This window comes from Phyllostomus discolor, chromosome 11 (assembly GCF_004126475.2).
Source record: "Phyllostomus discolor isolate MPI-MPIP mPhyDis1 chromosome 11, mPhyDis1.pri.v3, whole genome shotgun sequence".
Taxonomy (NCBI): Eukaryota; Metazoa; Chordata; class Mammalia; order Chiroptera; family Phyllostomidae; genus Phyllostomus; species Phyllostomus discolor.
The window spans coordinates 58,762,664-58,779,851 of record NC_040913.2 but is presented as its reverse complement, the minus strand read 5'-3'; the positions used below and the strand labels follow the sequence as shown (position 1 = coordinate 58,779,851).

At 35.5% G+C, this 17,188-nt stretch overlaps 1 long non-coding RNA gene across 1 annotated transcript; it reads right to left on the bottom strand.

Annotated features, from left to right (window-relative positions):
- Positions 1–365: 365 nt before the first annotated feature.
- LOC118497261 lies at positions 366–16,858 on the bottom strand. The gene is made up of 2 exons (XR_004899783.1): positions 16,802–16,858; positions 366–562 (listed from the first exon to the last, which is right to left on the bottom strand). It is a non-coding gene; the product is annotated as an uncharacterized LOC118497261 (long non-coding RNA).
- Between the last annotated feature and the right edge of the window lie 330 nt (positions 16,859–17,188).

The window sequence follows — 17,188 nt, the reverse complement described above, 5'->3', positions numbered from 1 at the left end:
TACCCACAAGTGAGTCAAAAAACCTAAAACTGAAAAAAACAGAGATGGACCCAAAGAAGAGGCATCCCAACAGCTCAGACAGTGAGACAAATTTCACTTTGCTTTAACACAGAACCTGCAAGTTATTACATATTGTTATTATTATTTTTCTCATTATTCTTACATCTTTTATTTTAATTTAATAGTATTTTTGTATTCCTCTTCTTTCTCTTTAGTCTTCTTTTCTAGCCTGGTTACACTATATCATTTGACAGGTTTCCCCTGTTCTCTTTTGAATAGTGTATTGCTAATTCACTGTCCTTCACTTCAGTTGTGTTCCATTAGCACACTACTCAAGATCCTATATTCCCTGTTCTTCTTATCCAGATCACATAGATTCTGTCATATGATTGTTGCTCTAATATTATTGTGAATAATAACTGTTCCATACAATTGAAAATACTACACAAAACCCCTCCCAAATATTAGCCCACTTCACAGTTTCCTGAACTCTATTACTGTAGTGGTTAATTCTATTCTCTCACACACTACACCTATTTACTGTCATTTACTCTCACCTTACCTCAGAATCTGACTTACCACAACCTCACTGATCCAACTCACAACACTTACCTCCCCATCAAGAGTCTTATATTCTCTCCATTCTTTCTAAAAAGTGGCTAGGTGGGTGGAATATCAAGGTTAACACTATACATAGTCAAAGGATGTCCTATCTTTTCTCTACCTGCTGCTACTGTAAATATCATAGATTACTCTCTTGCTGTCTTAAACCATATTCTCTTCCCCCTCCAATTGATCACAAAAAAGAGTAAGTGGAAGCTGTGAAGACCACGATACCTGCTGGAAGAGGAAACCCAACAACAAAGGAACCACCAACAGAGAACAACAAAATAAGGTGAAGGAGGGAGTGGAAGCCACACTAATGTCAATCCAGGACTTATATGAAAATACAACTAAGTACTGGAGATATTACCCAGAACAAAGAACTGAACAAGAACAAGAACAAGAGAGAATCCTCAAAACCTTGTACACACAGAAGAAACAACTTCAACACAACCTGCCCTCACCAGTACAACTAAATACAAGAGGTGGTAGACAGAGTGACCGTCGGTTAAGGAGCTGGTGGGAAGGGCCCACCAAAGAAAGACCCCAAAACACTCAAAACCCAAAAAACAAACACAGAGCCAACTTAAATGACAGCCCAAGACCAGTGAGCTTTGGAGATCAGTGAGATTGCACTACTGAATCTCAAAGGTATTCTACTACAGAAGTTTACACTATAAACCCAGGGAGCCAGAAGAGATCAATTTAAGAAGCTGAGGGTAACAAGAAGAGTTTCACAAACAATGAGAAGACAAAGAAACAATCACCAAATCAAAGGAAAGGAGGAAGTCTCAGAAATAATGCTAAAAGAAATAGAGGCAACTCAACTATCAGATATTAAGTTCAAAGCAATGGTTATCAGGAAGCTCAATGAGCTCACAATGAATTACTGGAAACTAGAGGGAAACTACAATGAGCTCACTGCAAAATATATCAACATGAAAAAGGAAATAGAAATTATCAACAAGGGCCAAGGGGAAATGAAGAATACAATTTCTGAACTGAAGAACACAGCAGAAGGAATGAAAAGCAGGATCCTTGAAGCAGAAGATTGGATCAGGGAGCTGGAGGACAAAGTAGAAAAAAAAAGAAACACCCAAAAAGAGCAAGAAAAGGAAAAGAGGCTCAGAAAGAATGAAGAGGGATTAAGAGAAATGCAAGACAACATGAAACGTAATAACATCCATATAATAGGGATACCAGAAGGAGAAGAAGAACAAGGGATAGAAAACCTATTTAAAAAGTAATGATAGAAAACTTCCCTAATTTGATGAGAGAGAAAGTCAGACAAATGTAGGAAACACAGAGTTCCAATCAAGCGGAACCCAAAGAGGCCCACTTCAAGACATCATCATTAAAATGGCAAAATTCCAAGACAAAGAGAGAATCTTAAAGGCAGTAAGGAAGAAACAGGAACTAACATACAAAGGAGCCTGGATCACGTTAGCAGCTGACATTGTAAAGGAAAAGCTATAAGCCAGAAGAGAATGGCAAGAAATATTCCAAGTAATGAGAACTAGAGGCCTGCACACAAGGGTACTTTACCCAGCAAGGCTCTCAATCAAGGTAGAGGGCCAAATAAGGAGCTTCCCAAACAAAAGAAGTCTAAAAGAATACACCTCCACAAAACCAGCTCTACAAAAGATGACAAAAGGACTACTTTAAGGAAAGGAAAGAAAAGAGAGAAAGACAGAGGAGAGGGAGAGAGAGAGAGAGAGAAACACAGGTACAAAAATGGCAATGAGTAGCTACCTAGCAATAATAACCTTAAACATAAATGGATTAAACGTTCCAATAAAAAAAGACAAAGTATAGCTGAATGGATATGAAAGTATGAACCACACATATGGTGCCTACAAGAGACCCACCTCAGGACAAAAGACCTACACAGACTTAAGGTGAAGGACTAGAAACAAATTTCCTAAGCAAACAGACAGGGGAAAAAAGCCGGGGCAGCCATTCTCATATCAAATAAAACAGACATAAAAAAAAGGCCATAAAGAGAGACGCAGAAGGTCACTTCATAATACTTAAGGGAAGAATCCACTAAGAAGACTTAAACATTGTAAATATATATGCACCCAACATAGGAGTACCCAAATACATAAAGAAAATCTTCGAGGACATAAAAAAAAATATTGACAGCAACACAATTATAGTAGGGGATTTTAACACCCCACTGTCAAAAATGGACAGGTCTTCCAAACAAAATATCAACAGAGATATTGTGGCAGTGAACAATGCCCTAGATGAAATGGACTTAACTGATATATATAGAACCTTTCGTCCCAAAGAAGCAAAATACACATTTTTTTTCAAATGCACATGGAACATTTTCAAAGATAGACCACATGATAGGACACAAAGCTAGCCTCAACAAATTCAAGAAAATTGAAATTATACCAAGCACTTTTTCTAATGAAAAAGTACTGAAACTAGAAACCAACCCCAAGGGAAGAAACCTGAAACACTCAAAATCATGGAGATTGAATACCATGCTATTACATAATGAATGGGTCTAGAATGAAATAAAAGAAGAAATCAAAAACTTTCTGGAAACAAAGGAAAATGAACTCACAACAACCCAAAACTTATGGGACACAGCCAAGGCAGTCCTGAGAGGGAAGTTCATAGCAATACAGGCTTGCCTAAAAAAGATAGAAACATTTCAAACAAACAACCTAACACTATATCTACAAGAACTTGAGGACAAAAAGAAAGACAGCCCAGAGCAAGTAGAAGGAAGGAAATAACCAAGATCAGAGCAGAATTAAATGACATAGAGACTAAAAGCACAATTCTAAGGATCAATGAAACCAAGAGCTGGTTCTTTGAAAAGCTCAACAAAATCGACAAGCTTTGAAGCAAGCTCATCAAGAAAAAAAGAGAGAGGACCCAAATAAACACAATCAGAAATGAAAGAGGAGAGATTACAACTAATACCACAGAAATACAAAAGATGCTAAGAAATTACTATGAAGAACTCTATGCCAAGGAATTTGAAAACCTAGGTGAAATGGACAAATTTCTAGAAAAATATAATCTTCCAAAATTTAATTAGAAAGAAACAGAAAACCTGAAGAGACCACTAACAGCAGATGAAATTGAAGCAGTAACCAAAAAATTCCTGACACACAAAAGCCCTGGACCAGATGGTTTTACAGGAGGATTCTACAAAGAATTTAAGGAAGAGCTAACCCCTATCCCTCACAGACTATTCCAAAAAATCCAGAATGATGGAAGACTCTCAAACTCTTTTTATGAAGCCATCATCATCCAATCCCGAAACCAGAGAAAGACATAAGAAAGAAAGAAAACTTCAGGCCAATATCACTGATGAACATAGACGCTAAAATCCTCAACAAAATGTTTGCAAACCACATCGAATAATGCATTAAAAAGATCACACACCATGAACAAGTAGGATTCATCCCAGGGATTCAAAGATGGTTCAATATTTGCAAATCAGTAAATGTAATACATCATATAAACAAAAGCAAAGACAAAAATCACATGATCATACCAATAGATGTGGAAAAAGCATTTGATAAGGTACAGCACCCATTTATGGTGAAAACACTCAACAAAGTGGGAATAAAGGGAGCATTCAACATAATAAAAGCCATACATGAGAGACCTACAGCTAACATCATACTCAATGGGCAAAAACTAAAATCTTTTGCACTGAGATCAGGAACAAGACAAGATTGTCCAGTTTCACCACTTTTATTCAGTATAGTATTGGAAGTTTCAGCCACAGCTATCAGTCAAGAAAAGGAAATAAAAGGCATCCAAGTTGGAAAGGAGGAAACAAAACTGTCATTGTTGGCAGATAACATGATAGTGTACATAGAAAATCCTATGGACTCTGCCAAAAAACTGCTCGACCTAATAAATGAATTTGGCAAAACAGTAGGATACAAAGTCAATATCCAGAAATCAAAGACATTTTTGTATACCAAGAATGAAACAAAGAAGCAGAAATCAAGAAAAAATCCCATTTGATATAGCAAAATGAAAAATAAAATACCTGGGAATAAACCTAATGAAGGAGGTAAATGACCTGTATTCATAAACTATACAACACTGAAGAAAGAAATCAGGGAAGACATAAACAAATTGAAACATATACTGTGGTCATGGATTGGAAGAATTAACATCATCAAAATGTGCATACTACCCAAAGCAATTTACACAGTCAATGCAATACCTATTAAAGTACCGATGGCATATTTCACAGACATGGAACAAACACTTCAAAAATTTATACTGAACCATAAAGAACCCTGAATAGCTGATGCAATTTTGAGAAAGAAGAGCAAAGTAGGAGGGATCACAATACCTGATACCAACCTGTATCACAAGGCCACTGTAATCAAAACAGCCTGGTATTGGCATAAAATCAAGCACATGGACCAATGGAACAGAATACAGAGCCCAGAAATGAGCCCAAGTCTCTATGGTCAATTAATATTTGAGAAAGGGGCTGCAATATAAAATGGAGTAAAAATAGGCTCTTCCACAAATGTTGTTGGGAGAACTGGACAGCTGTGTGAAAAAAAAAAAAAAAAAAAAAAAAAAGAAAGGAAAGAAAAGAAACTGGAGCACCAACTTACACCATATACAAAAAATAAATTCAAGGTGGATAAAAGTTTTTTTAAGATTTTATTTATTTATTTTTAGAGATGGAAGGGAGGGAGAAAGAGAGAGAGAGAGAGAAACATCAATGTGCAGTTGCTGGGGGTCATGGCCTACAACCCAGGCATGTACCCTCACTGAAAATCAAACCTGCGACACTTTGGTTCACAGCCCATGCTCAATCCACTGAACTACGCCAGCCAGGAAAAGTTTTAAATATAAGCCGTGACACCATTAAAATCTAGAGGAGAACATAGGTAGAAAAATCTCAGATATTTCACACAGCAATATTTTCACTGTTATGTCCCCTAAAGCAAGGGACATAAAGGAAAGAATAAACAAATGGGACCTCATCAAAATAAAAAGTTTCTGCACAGCTAAAGAAAACAGTATTAAAATTAAGAGAACCAACTGTATGGGAAAAATATATTTGCCAATGATACCTCAGACAAGCGTTTAATCTCCAAAATATATAACGAACTTAAATGACTGCACTCGAAGAAGACGAACAACTCAATTAAAAACTGGGCAAAGGACTTGAACAGACACTTCTCCAAGGAGGACATACAGAGGATCCAGAGGCACATGAAAAGATGCTGAGTATTGCTAGCTATCAGAGAGATGCAAATTAAAACCACAATATGATACTACTTCAGATGGATCAGAATGACCATAACAAACAAAACAACAAACAACAAGTGTTGGAGAGGTTGTGGAGAAAAGGGGACTCTAGTGCACTGTTGGTGGGATTGCAGACTGGTATAACCACCATGGAAAACAGTATGGAGTTTTATCAGAAAACTAAAAATGAATCTGACTTTTGACCCTGTTCTTAGGATATGATCTTCCACTTAAGATCATATCCTAAGAACCCTGAAACACCAATCCAAAAGAACCTATGCACCTCATATTCATAGCAGCGCAATTTACAATAGCCAAGTGTTGGAAGCAACCTAGGTACCCAGTAAATGAATGGATCAAAAAACTGTGGTACATTTACAGAATGGAACTCTATGTAGCAGAGAGAAATAAGGAGCTCCTATCCTTTGAAATAGCATGAATGGAACTGGACAGCTTTATGCTGAGTGAAATAAGCCAGGAAGTGAAAGACAAATACCATATGATCTCACCTTTAACAGGAACCTGAACAACAAAACAAACTAACAATCAAAATATAATCATTGACACTGAAATAGAGATCAGGCTGACAGCAAACAGAGGGGAGAGGGGAGGGAATTTCAAGGGAAAATGGGAAGGGTTTATAGGAAAAGTAGAAAGGCCACATTGACAAAATCTAGGGGGGTGGAAATGGAAGGCAAGTAGGGAGGACTGAGGAGATTGGCTGGGCTGGGAGTAAAAGACAGAAAACTGTACTTGAACAACAGTTTAAAAAATTTCAAAAAAATTAATCAAATATTTAATTGATATCATTATGCAAAACTTACTGTTTCTTCTTTACTGATAATTAAATGGTATTTTAATATATATTCTATATGATATGCAAGTAGAAATAGCTTTTACATAATTTTGTACTCTGTTGTATTCTGGTAATATTAAAAATAATTTATAAAAATGTCCTTAAGCAATTGCACACACATTCATCCAGTGTTCCAGTGTACCAAATTCCTTTGTGTTAGTAGTAAAATGTTGCATGAAAACAACTTAAAATTCAGAACACCCTAATTTTTTAAAAGCCCTAATTCTTTAAAATAATTATGTAATAAATATGTATAATTATATAATAAAATAATTCTTTAAAAATTAGCTCAACACTAAGTTGGATGAAAATCTGAATGGTGTATTGGATAAAAGCTCAATGTAATAGAGTACAAGGTTGGAGGGTCCATCCTAGTAGCTGATAAGTTCTCTTATTTTAGCTTTACTCAAGTGGACAAATCTGAGAAGCTTAATAATTAATTATATTTTCAAGTTGTGTATTAGATGGACATAATTGGACCATAATATTTAGAGACATAATAATAAAAATAAATACAATTTGTGAAATATTTATATGTCTGGGAATTATGACTAAATCTTATACAATGCATGCTTTAATTCTTTAAGTACTCGCAAACTTCAAATAAGGAAACTGAGTTTCAGAGAAATAGTACTACATACTTATTATCCCACTTCTACCAAGTTCTAGCTACTTGATGTTTAAAGTGTATACTCTAATTTTGATGTTTTCTCCCAGACATAGGTCTACCAAAAAAGGATATACATTTCTGAAGAGAAAATACCGTGCCTAGAGCTCAGTTCTGCCATCTACCAGAGCAAATTATTTAATTTTTCTATGTTTTGGCCTCATTATTTATAAAAGAGAAAATATATCTCCTTGGTAAGGATGTTAAAAAATGATGGCCAACCTATGGCCCAGGGGCCACATGTGATCCAGAGTAGCTATGAAGGCAGCCCAATACAAAATTGTAAATTTACGAAAAACCTTTTTTGCTAATCAGTTTTTGTTAGTGTTTGTGTATTTAATGTGTGGTCCAAGACAACTCTTCTTCCATCATGGCCTAGAGATGCCAAAAGTTTGGACACCCCTGCATAGTTTTAGCAATGTATAACACATGTCTGTCACATAATTCTTCACTTTCTTTGATGAAAATGTCTCAATCATTCTCATTCCTGTATTCCTTGTTGTTTTTTTTTCAAATATCCACACTCTTCTACTTTTTTGTCTTCTTTCCACAACTCTATTCATACTGCATGAACACAGTCATTCTACAAGGGGAGATATCAAACTACTTCAGCATCAAGGCTGAAATATATTACAATATTTATTTTCCCTTTTTGTTATTCATTATCCAAATTATTACTACATTTACACTATATTCAATAGTATAGAATATCAGAGAATTTGATGGGATAAGAAACCTTGTTAGAAAAGGTTTCTAAATCTCTGTATCCTGAGTAGATCATGAAGATGAGGCATTTGTAAATAGATTCTTTTAGCTTAATCAAAATTTATTATCATGAAGTCAGAGGGTGCTCTGTTTTATTATTTAACACCTGTTAATATCAATTCTCTTATTTTATAAAAATGTTATTTCTGATGAACCAAAAGTTTTTTAGAGAACATGTTGCAATTACGTTAATCTTTTGTTCTTATGGTGATGAATCATAAACAAATGATTAAAATATAGGTACACAGTTTAGTGATTTAAAAATTTAAAATAAAATTTATATTATAAATGTGATTTTTTTCTGTAATATTCTACTTTTATGTGTGTCAATTAAACATTTTTAAGAATTTTTTTCTTTTCTTATCTGAGATTATTTACTCTGAACCAATTAGACTTCCAGAATAATTTCAATTAAGTAAAGATGATTTCAGGAAGAGTTTTATAAATATTTAAGAACCAAACCTTTTCATTCTAAAGCCTGGAAAGTGACTCTACATTAATACTCTCTGACAGTGACCTAATTAGAGTAATTTGCATAGTAATGAGACTGAAGGAGATAAGCAATAGCATGCTTGTAATAAATAATGAATTTGTATTTCAAAATAAGCTATGGCTATTAAACAGCACCTCAAATGACCCAAGGAATTAAAAAAGTTGTTCAAGTTACTTCTTAACAATAAACTCCCATTCCAGCTTTTCAATTTTACTTAAACTTCAAACCAATGAACATATCCCATGAATTTATTTATATTGACAAATTGACTCCTCATTAAGTGCCTAATTCTTAAATTCATCTTCAAAATAATATCTCTTTGCCATGAAATTCAGAATGATTTGTGTATCATTATTTAAAATATTTTCTTTTTATGTAGCAATGTGCATTTGAATAGTACAATGCATTTTTCAATAATCTTACATCATCCCGCAGGATCATGATTCCCATGTTTCAGTTGTTGAAATTGGAGCACTTAGAAGTAATAAGGTTTGGGCACAAAAAAATGTGTTAAAATGAGCTAGGCTGCTAGGTCAACTGTCTACAATCTGCATTTTGCCCCCTAACATGAAATAAAGACAGAACCTTAAATAAACTGACCAAGACAACTAATAAACTTGTTCAACATGTTCAATATACTGTCTCTTATTGATCATTGAAAGTGTAAAAATATCTAGAATGATTCACTGATCACTGCAACTGGAAGTGGATAAGTGAGTTGGGGTGATTTAATAGAATGCCTTCCTTCTCTCACCCTTTAACACATTAATCTCTCTTTTATATAAGTTTCAAGCTGTAAGTATGTTTTTTTTTTAATAAACATAAGTCACTCTACAGTATAGATCTTCTGTTATCAGTTATTCTATGCCTGGCAGCCCTGAAAAAAAAGCACTGATGACATAATTGTGGGTGAATTATGAAAATAATTCAGACCTTTTTTCAAGAAAAAGTTCAAACTTTCACATGAAAAAAGATTCTTCATTGACACAGGAGGGCATATCTGATACAGACACTCAGTTATGTTATTTATGTAGCCTCTGACAAGATTAAGAATAGCCATTGTTGGAATTCCAGGTAAGTAGAGAAGAACTAACAGGTCGCCAAAATGCAAGAGGGGTGGAAGAAAGTGTTACACATGTTATAAATACTTGGTTTGTTGTCAGTCACATAATTCTGAAAATTCAGAATAACCTTAAAAGCTCCAAATCCTTTCTCTTTTATAATATAAAAAAATATTTCACTGGAGTTGGAGATTGGCAGTTGTTTATATGTCATTCTAAAAACCAGTGGAAACATAGACCCTAAAGCTACAAGAAACCACAGGAGGCTTTTTGTGATGCTATATTCTTATTTTAACCTAAAAAGTTATATATTTTATCTTATTTTTTCATTTTTATGTGGGATAACCACTGAAGCCTAAAAAAATAGTAAGTGGCAATCTTAGGGTTACAGACAATAAGCAGTGTATTGCAAAATAATCTAAACTTAAACATAATAGGATGCTATATTTGATATCTGTGTTTTCTTTCTTGTAGATTCACTTAATAAATGGCATAATGAGTCACTTCTATGAATTATATTTTTTTAGGTTTAATATATGGGTCATGGTCTGTTTACTTCTTCATATCTTGTAAAGAAACTCTTCTGGAGTTCATACTTTTCTTGACTGTGGTTTTGAAGTTCAAAAATAACACTCTGTCTGAGCTGATACATCTGATCTTTTATTGCAAAATTTTGCTTGAATACTTGCACTAGAAGATCATAAAAACTTTGCCCACAAGACTGAATTTAAAACAAATAAACTGAAACAAAATCATTTTACCAATTTGGCAAAAGCTTGTTTACTAATATTTGAACACCTACAAATATAATCATCATGCTAAAATACCCCATGTATCTCCAAACCAAAAAATAATCTAAGTTCCTGGCACAAAAAGAGCTGAACCTGTACTATGAAGTGATCAATCACTTCCCCAAATTGACATCAGTATTTCCAATGTTCCTATGTTTAGGTTTTGGAATCCCAAATTATATCACACCTGGTGTATAACTTATACTCCCTGTTTCATTGGCACACTGACAAATACACACATGCACACACACTTAGCTAGCTTTGGTAAGCATTTACTACTTCAAAGAATAGAATTGTCAAGTTGTAAGTGAAAAATAGTTCTGTGTGTTCTTCATCTGAGGAAATATTGTCTTAGCCATTAAATCTCTTTTGGATGTGGAAGATTGTGACTTTCTTATTTTGGACACTGCAAAGTCCTGCTCTAAAAGTCACCTTGGTGCATGTGATAGCAACTAGCAACACTTCACTGAAATGACATTCTCTTAAAAAAAAGTCATACTTTCTGCACACTTCAGATAAAAATAGCAGAGGCCTCCAGCACTGTTCTACATTTTATGGTGTCATGGACAAGCACAAGAAATTTCATTTAAAAACAACAGAACCCATTGAGTGTTTATTTAATTGTATAGAATGTCAGTGTTTTCCTGTGTTATCCCTTTCAGTTCAAATTAGATCTGCATAAAGGACTTATAAATGCATTTTGCTATGGCATTCATGAAGCTGAACAGCTATAGTCCATACTGAAGCAATTACTGATGGCCTAACATGTCCCTGACCCTTGGGAACTTTTTGTAACCTGAGGTATTAAACCCAAATGACTCTATAAAAAAGAAAAAAAAAACAATATACAATGATGGAAGTTCTTTGTTGTTCCTGAAATGTAACAAGCAGGATAGATCTTACAGTGATAGCCTCAAATATATAACCAAATTAAACCATTCATGTCAAGTGCCACTTTTGTTTTCCAGGCTCCTCTTGAAGACCATAACATAATAACATATGCATGCTCTGCTTCTTACCACCATCATAGTTTTTTTATATGTTTTGGTTATTTCCTTGCTTCATTTTATTGTAATTATATTCCCTTTCCTATTTGTCAAAATTTCTCAACTCTAAGTTGTCAAAAGAGAGTTCTTGTTTTCTTGTTATGTTTTTATTCACCACCTGATTGACAGAAACTAGCCCATTAGGCCCTCAGTGAGTCTTTTAAACTACCTACAACTCACTCACATCTGTAAAAAGAGAGAGAGGGAGGGGAAGGAAAGAAAGAAAGACGAGAGGAGGGAGGAGAGAGAAGGAAGTAAAGAAGGAAGGAAGGAAGGAAGGGAGAAGGAAGGAAGGAAGGAAGGAGGGAAGGAGGGGAAGAAAGAAAGAGGAAGAAAGGAAAGAAGGGGAAAGAGAGGAAAGAGAAAGGAAAAAGACAAGGAGAGAGAAAAGGAAGAAAAAAAGAAAAGAAAGAAAGAAAGAAAGAGATAAGAAGAAGAAAGAAAGAAAGAAAGAAAGAAAGAAAGAAAGAAAGAGAGAGAGGGAAGGAAGGAAGAAAGGAAGGAAGGAAGGAAGGAAGGAAGGGAGGGAAAGGAAGGAAGAAAGGAAGGGAGAAAGGAAGGGAAAAAGAGAAAGAGATGTGATAAGAAAAGCAAGAGGTCAAATGGTCTGTTGGGGATATTTTTTCTCTTTCAAAGGAGTCCTTGCAAATCAGTTAATAAAGAGTTATCAATTCCAGCATTTGACTGGACATGATACAATTTGTTTATTTTAGTTACAATGTTAGTAATAGTTATGTTTGAAAAATTTTTTTTCCTCAAATCATCCAAGTTTAGAGAAAGTTTTCAACACCCTAGAGATAATAACCATCACAAATATACTTCCTAAGTTTGCTTAGTCATTTGACCTCCCTAGTCCTGTGAGCACCAATCTGAGCTAACAGATCTAGAGAAGCCATACTGAGGGCATACCAAGATCAGAATGCTTAAGACAAATAGTAAGGAAAAAAGGGGAAAAAAAGCAGCTAAGGGGTTAGCTGCAGGGCAGAAATGCAGACAAAACTGTCTTCTGGAATTATTTCTCTCACATTGGGCTTCATGAGTTTCAGTTAAGTAAGTAAATTTAGATTATCCATTTATGTAAATAAACTTGTCCCTAAGAGAAACATCTGTAAAACATATACCCTTCAATGGATTATTGACTATTGGTGAATTCCACTAAACTTATAGCCAATTCTGATAATCAAAACCTCAAAGATGATTAATTCTGATGCTGTGAGTATGGAAGAAAAAACACCATAAAAGGGAAAAGACATGTTCAGACACACAGCCTAATGTGGAACCTTTGGTGTCAGGATATATCACATCAGAATAGTCAGGAAATGAATCAAAAGGGAAGATGACTTTCCTCGCAGGTAACTGACAAGGTACTAGCCTTGATAGATAGTTTGGAGGTTGTTTGCACCTGCCCCTTAAACATGGATGCATTCCAATAAACTTTATTTTTATGTTATTTCCTTTAATGGAAACATTTTTGTTTCAATTTGTCTGAATGAATACAGATAAAAGAAATTGATTACATGTAGAAATAAAGGGAAAAAACAAATGTGAAAAAATGATTGTGAGGTGATTGTGAAAAGAAACCTATTGACTCTAGTTCCTCTAATTACTATATTATATCAGAAGTTTCTTAATTTCTCTAAGCTGTTTCCTTATGAGAAAAAATGGATATTATATTGATCAGTGACCTTGTGATACTTTTGCGGTAAATAAATCAGAATGTAGGTAAGTTGCTTTGCATAATGTCAGAGCAATAAATGCTTTAAACATGTTAGTTTTTCTTAACAGAGGCCTCAGATATAGATCCAGTCACTACCTTTTGTAGGTCAGTTCATTCCACACTCATGTGTCTCCACAAGATACATTCTCTATTGGGTTCTCACTTAGCTATCTTTGGGAATCATTCTCTCCCACACACGTAGTTAATACACAATGAGGTCAATGGTAATCATAACCACACACATTCATATAGTTAATACACAATGAGAACAATAATTTAGATTACTAATTTTTATCATTCACATTCAGGTTTGTAAAAAAATTATAAAGTAGAAGAAACCTCATACAGTGATTGTTTTTACATTTTAAATGTTTTTTCAGATGTGATCTTCATGGGTACTACTTGGAGAAAAAGTTACTTTGCACACAGATAATGACATTGGCTTTTCATATAAAAAAGCAATGTTGTGTTCTTTCTGTATTTTTTATTGTCATAGTGCTTGAAATTAATGAGTGTTCCTTACATTTGCTCAGGTTTCCTAAAATTTCATCCCACACTGTTCAGTGTTGAGGGAACTTTTTACTTTCCACATTTGAGAAGGATTAAAACTAAGTCAACAATTAAATTGTGCAAAATTTCCTTGGCTGAAATTTGTATCTGATATTTTATTTAAAACTAAAAAAGAAGAAAGAGGCAATATGGAGGAAAATATCAGACAAATATGTATTTATTTATGTATAATATTGTTATTGATCATTACAAACAGATAATATACATAATAACATAATAGGATTATACTAATATTAGTGCATTAATATTAAAAATGTTATATTTACCCAAATAGTACGATGATTTTTCATTCTGTTGTTGTTCATACCCTACATTACCCTCCCCTTCAGTATGTAAGTACCTTGTGACTTTTTTCAGCTAGTAGAATATGACAAATGTGAAAGCTTAAGTAATTAAGGTAAGGTTAATATTTCCATTGCATTTTTGCAATTAGCTATGCCCAGTTTTGTGAGTTTCACTGGGATTGGGCACATGAGTTAGGTCAGGGCTCTCTGTGGGAGAACCTACTCTTTTTTCAGCCAGGAGTGTTGAGAAAGCAATAGCAAAGAACCTGGCCCATAGTGTAGAAGAGATACATGCAGTTTTAGAATGTGTGTTCTGGAAAGAAAGGGTTCAGAGTTCTATACCACAGAAAGCAGGGAGCTAGTTCAGTGAATGCTGCTCAAGAAAATAAAATAAGGGATTGTTTTCAGCTCAGTCTTATGTCACTGGAAATGGCCTCTATTCCTCAGAATCCATCACTCTAGATCTGCTCTGGCAAAGTGACCATCTGCTTCAGACAGCTCACATCTTTCATTGCATATTGAGCAATTCCTGTTGAAACAAACATCTCAGACCATGATGTTATTGAATAGGTAATGTAAACTGCAAACATAATTTAAGAGTTAGTTGTGTCCATTGGAAAGACTCAAGGATAACTGGGATATAGCTGGTATTCAGAGTACCACTATTCCCAAACTTCTAATTTATTGTTATTACAAAAAAGTGCTTGGTATTACATTATTTTTGAAGTTCTTAATACTGTAAACCAAATATCAGAAAGCATAATAAAGACATCATATTTTTTATTCAGAAACTGAGATTTAAATACCCTAAAAAACATTAAATACAGAAAAGATTGCCTTTTATGTTCTAAAATAATTTAAATAGCTTGTTTCAATAATCCACTTTACAGGTTTATAAAACTCAAAGAGAAAAAAAATGAATGTTTTGATTAGTTTGTTTTTGGTAGTTTTGACAGACTGGGTATATGCCAATAATTATTAATAATAATAATAGTAATACAAAAGATCTTAAATCATGAGATGCTATATAACAACAAATACAGAGGGAGAAGGAATATGGCATTGGAGTAGGAGGGAACAGATTCGGCTTCGCCCCTGCACACAGGAGAAAATCCTGGCCAATCTACGGAGTGGAGGAGCAACCAACCAACATACCTCAGCATATGTGAAAATAGGGGACCAGGGATTTTGGCGGAACTGAAAAACCAGTCAGTGAGAGGAGTGCTGCAACACAGTAGGGTCCCAGGGACCAGCACGGGTTGGGGGGCTGCAGCCCCAGGCCCAGCACCCGCTGCCGGGTTTACCACTGAGTGCTTGGGAGAGAGCCAGGATAACTCTCCCTCCCCAGCCAAACAGGGTCTGAGTGGCACCAGAAGGAACCCAGTTGCTAGCAAACACACAAGGGCTGTGAACACACAGAATCTGTGGACACTGGCGGGGGTGGGTCGAGCAATGGGCCCTGACCCCCACCGTCACTGGTCTAGCTGGAGAGTTGGGCTGCAGGAGAAGCCAGGCCTCGGGATAGAGGCCTGAATAGGAGGGATTTCTCAAGAGGAAGGAGTGAAAAGACAAACACTGCTTGGAGAATTCTCCTACAGCAATCGCTGGCCTCTCTGCCACCCAGCCAGGCAGGGATCCTGAGTTTGCACAGAAGGTTGTGTTTGTATGGGGGACCCTGCACACTCCCAAAGCGCTGGGAAGGGTGAGGCAGTCTGGCCCATGTGCACACATGAGAGTGCATCGCAACACCACAGTCCACAGCAGTAACCCTGCGGAAAGACCTGATTCCCATACCCAGGGCACAAGGCCTAGGAGCCAGGATAGCTCCCCAAGCAGTGGGCACCCCTGACCCAGTGCAGATCCTGAAGCAAGAGAAGCCATAGCAATCACCCCTCAGCCTGATGCAGCCAGCAACACCAGAAAAACTGGTTTGGCCACTTTGAAACCAAGAGGCTTTTAAATTTTATTCTAATTTTTAAAACAATTCTTAATTTTTAATTTTTATTATTTTTATTTTCTTTTAATTTCTTTTTCCTCTCCTTCCTGCTTTCCTCTTTTATTCCTTCTTTGTTTCCTTCCTCCAATTTTATCTCTTCTTCCTTCCTTCATCTGCCTTTTTAATTTCTTTTTAAATACCTACAAGTGAGACAAACACCTGGATCTGTGAAAAGACTAGAGTTAAACTCAAAGAAGGGGCATCAAAACAGCTGGAACAGTGAGACAAATTTCATTCTGCTATTACAGAGAACCTGCAAGTTATTGCATATTTGTATTATTATTATTTTCCATTATTCTTGCTTCTTTTTTTAAGTAGTATTTTTGTATCCCCCCTTTTTCTGTATATTCTGTTTTGCTAGGCTGGTTATATTGTATCACCTGACAGGTTTCCCCTGACATTTCCTTCATAGTGCATTGCTAATTTACTGTCCTGCACCTCACCTGTGTCCCATTAGAACTACTCAAGGTTCTATACTCCCTATTCTTGTTATCTAGATCTCATAGATTCTGCCATATGGCTGTTGCTCTAATATCATTGTAAATAATTGCTGTTCCATGCAATGGTAAATACTTCACAACACCCCTCCCATATCATAGCCCACTTAAAAGTTTCCTGAACTCTATTACTGTAGTGGTTAACTTTATTTTATCACACACTACACCTGTTTACTATCCTTTCTTCTCACCTTACCTCAAAATCTGACATTCCACAACCTCACTGCTTTCTAGATCCAACTCACAATCCTTCCTTCCACAACAAGAGACTTATCTTCTTTCTATCCTTTCAAAAATCAGATAGCTGGGTGGAAGATCACGGTTAACACTACACATAGACAACAGACTTCCTATCTCTTCTCTTCTGGCTGCTACTGTAAATATCATAGAATACTTTCTTGCTGTCATAAACTATTTTGTCTTCCCCATCCAACCAATCACATAAAAAGAGTAGGTGGAAGTGGTGAACACCAGTATACCCACTGGAAGAAGAAACCCAGCAACAGAGGAACCACTAACACATAACAACAGAACATGTGAAGGAGGGAGTGAAAACCACACAAACCTCAATTCAGGACATATC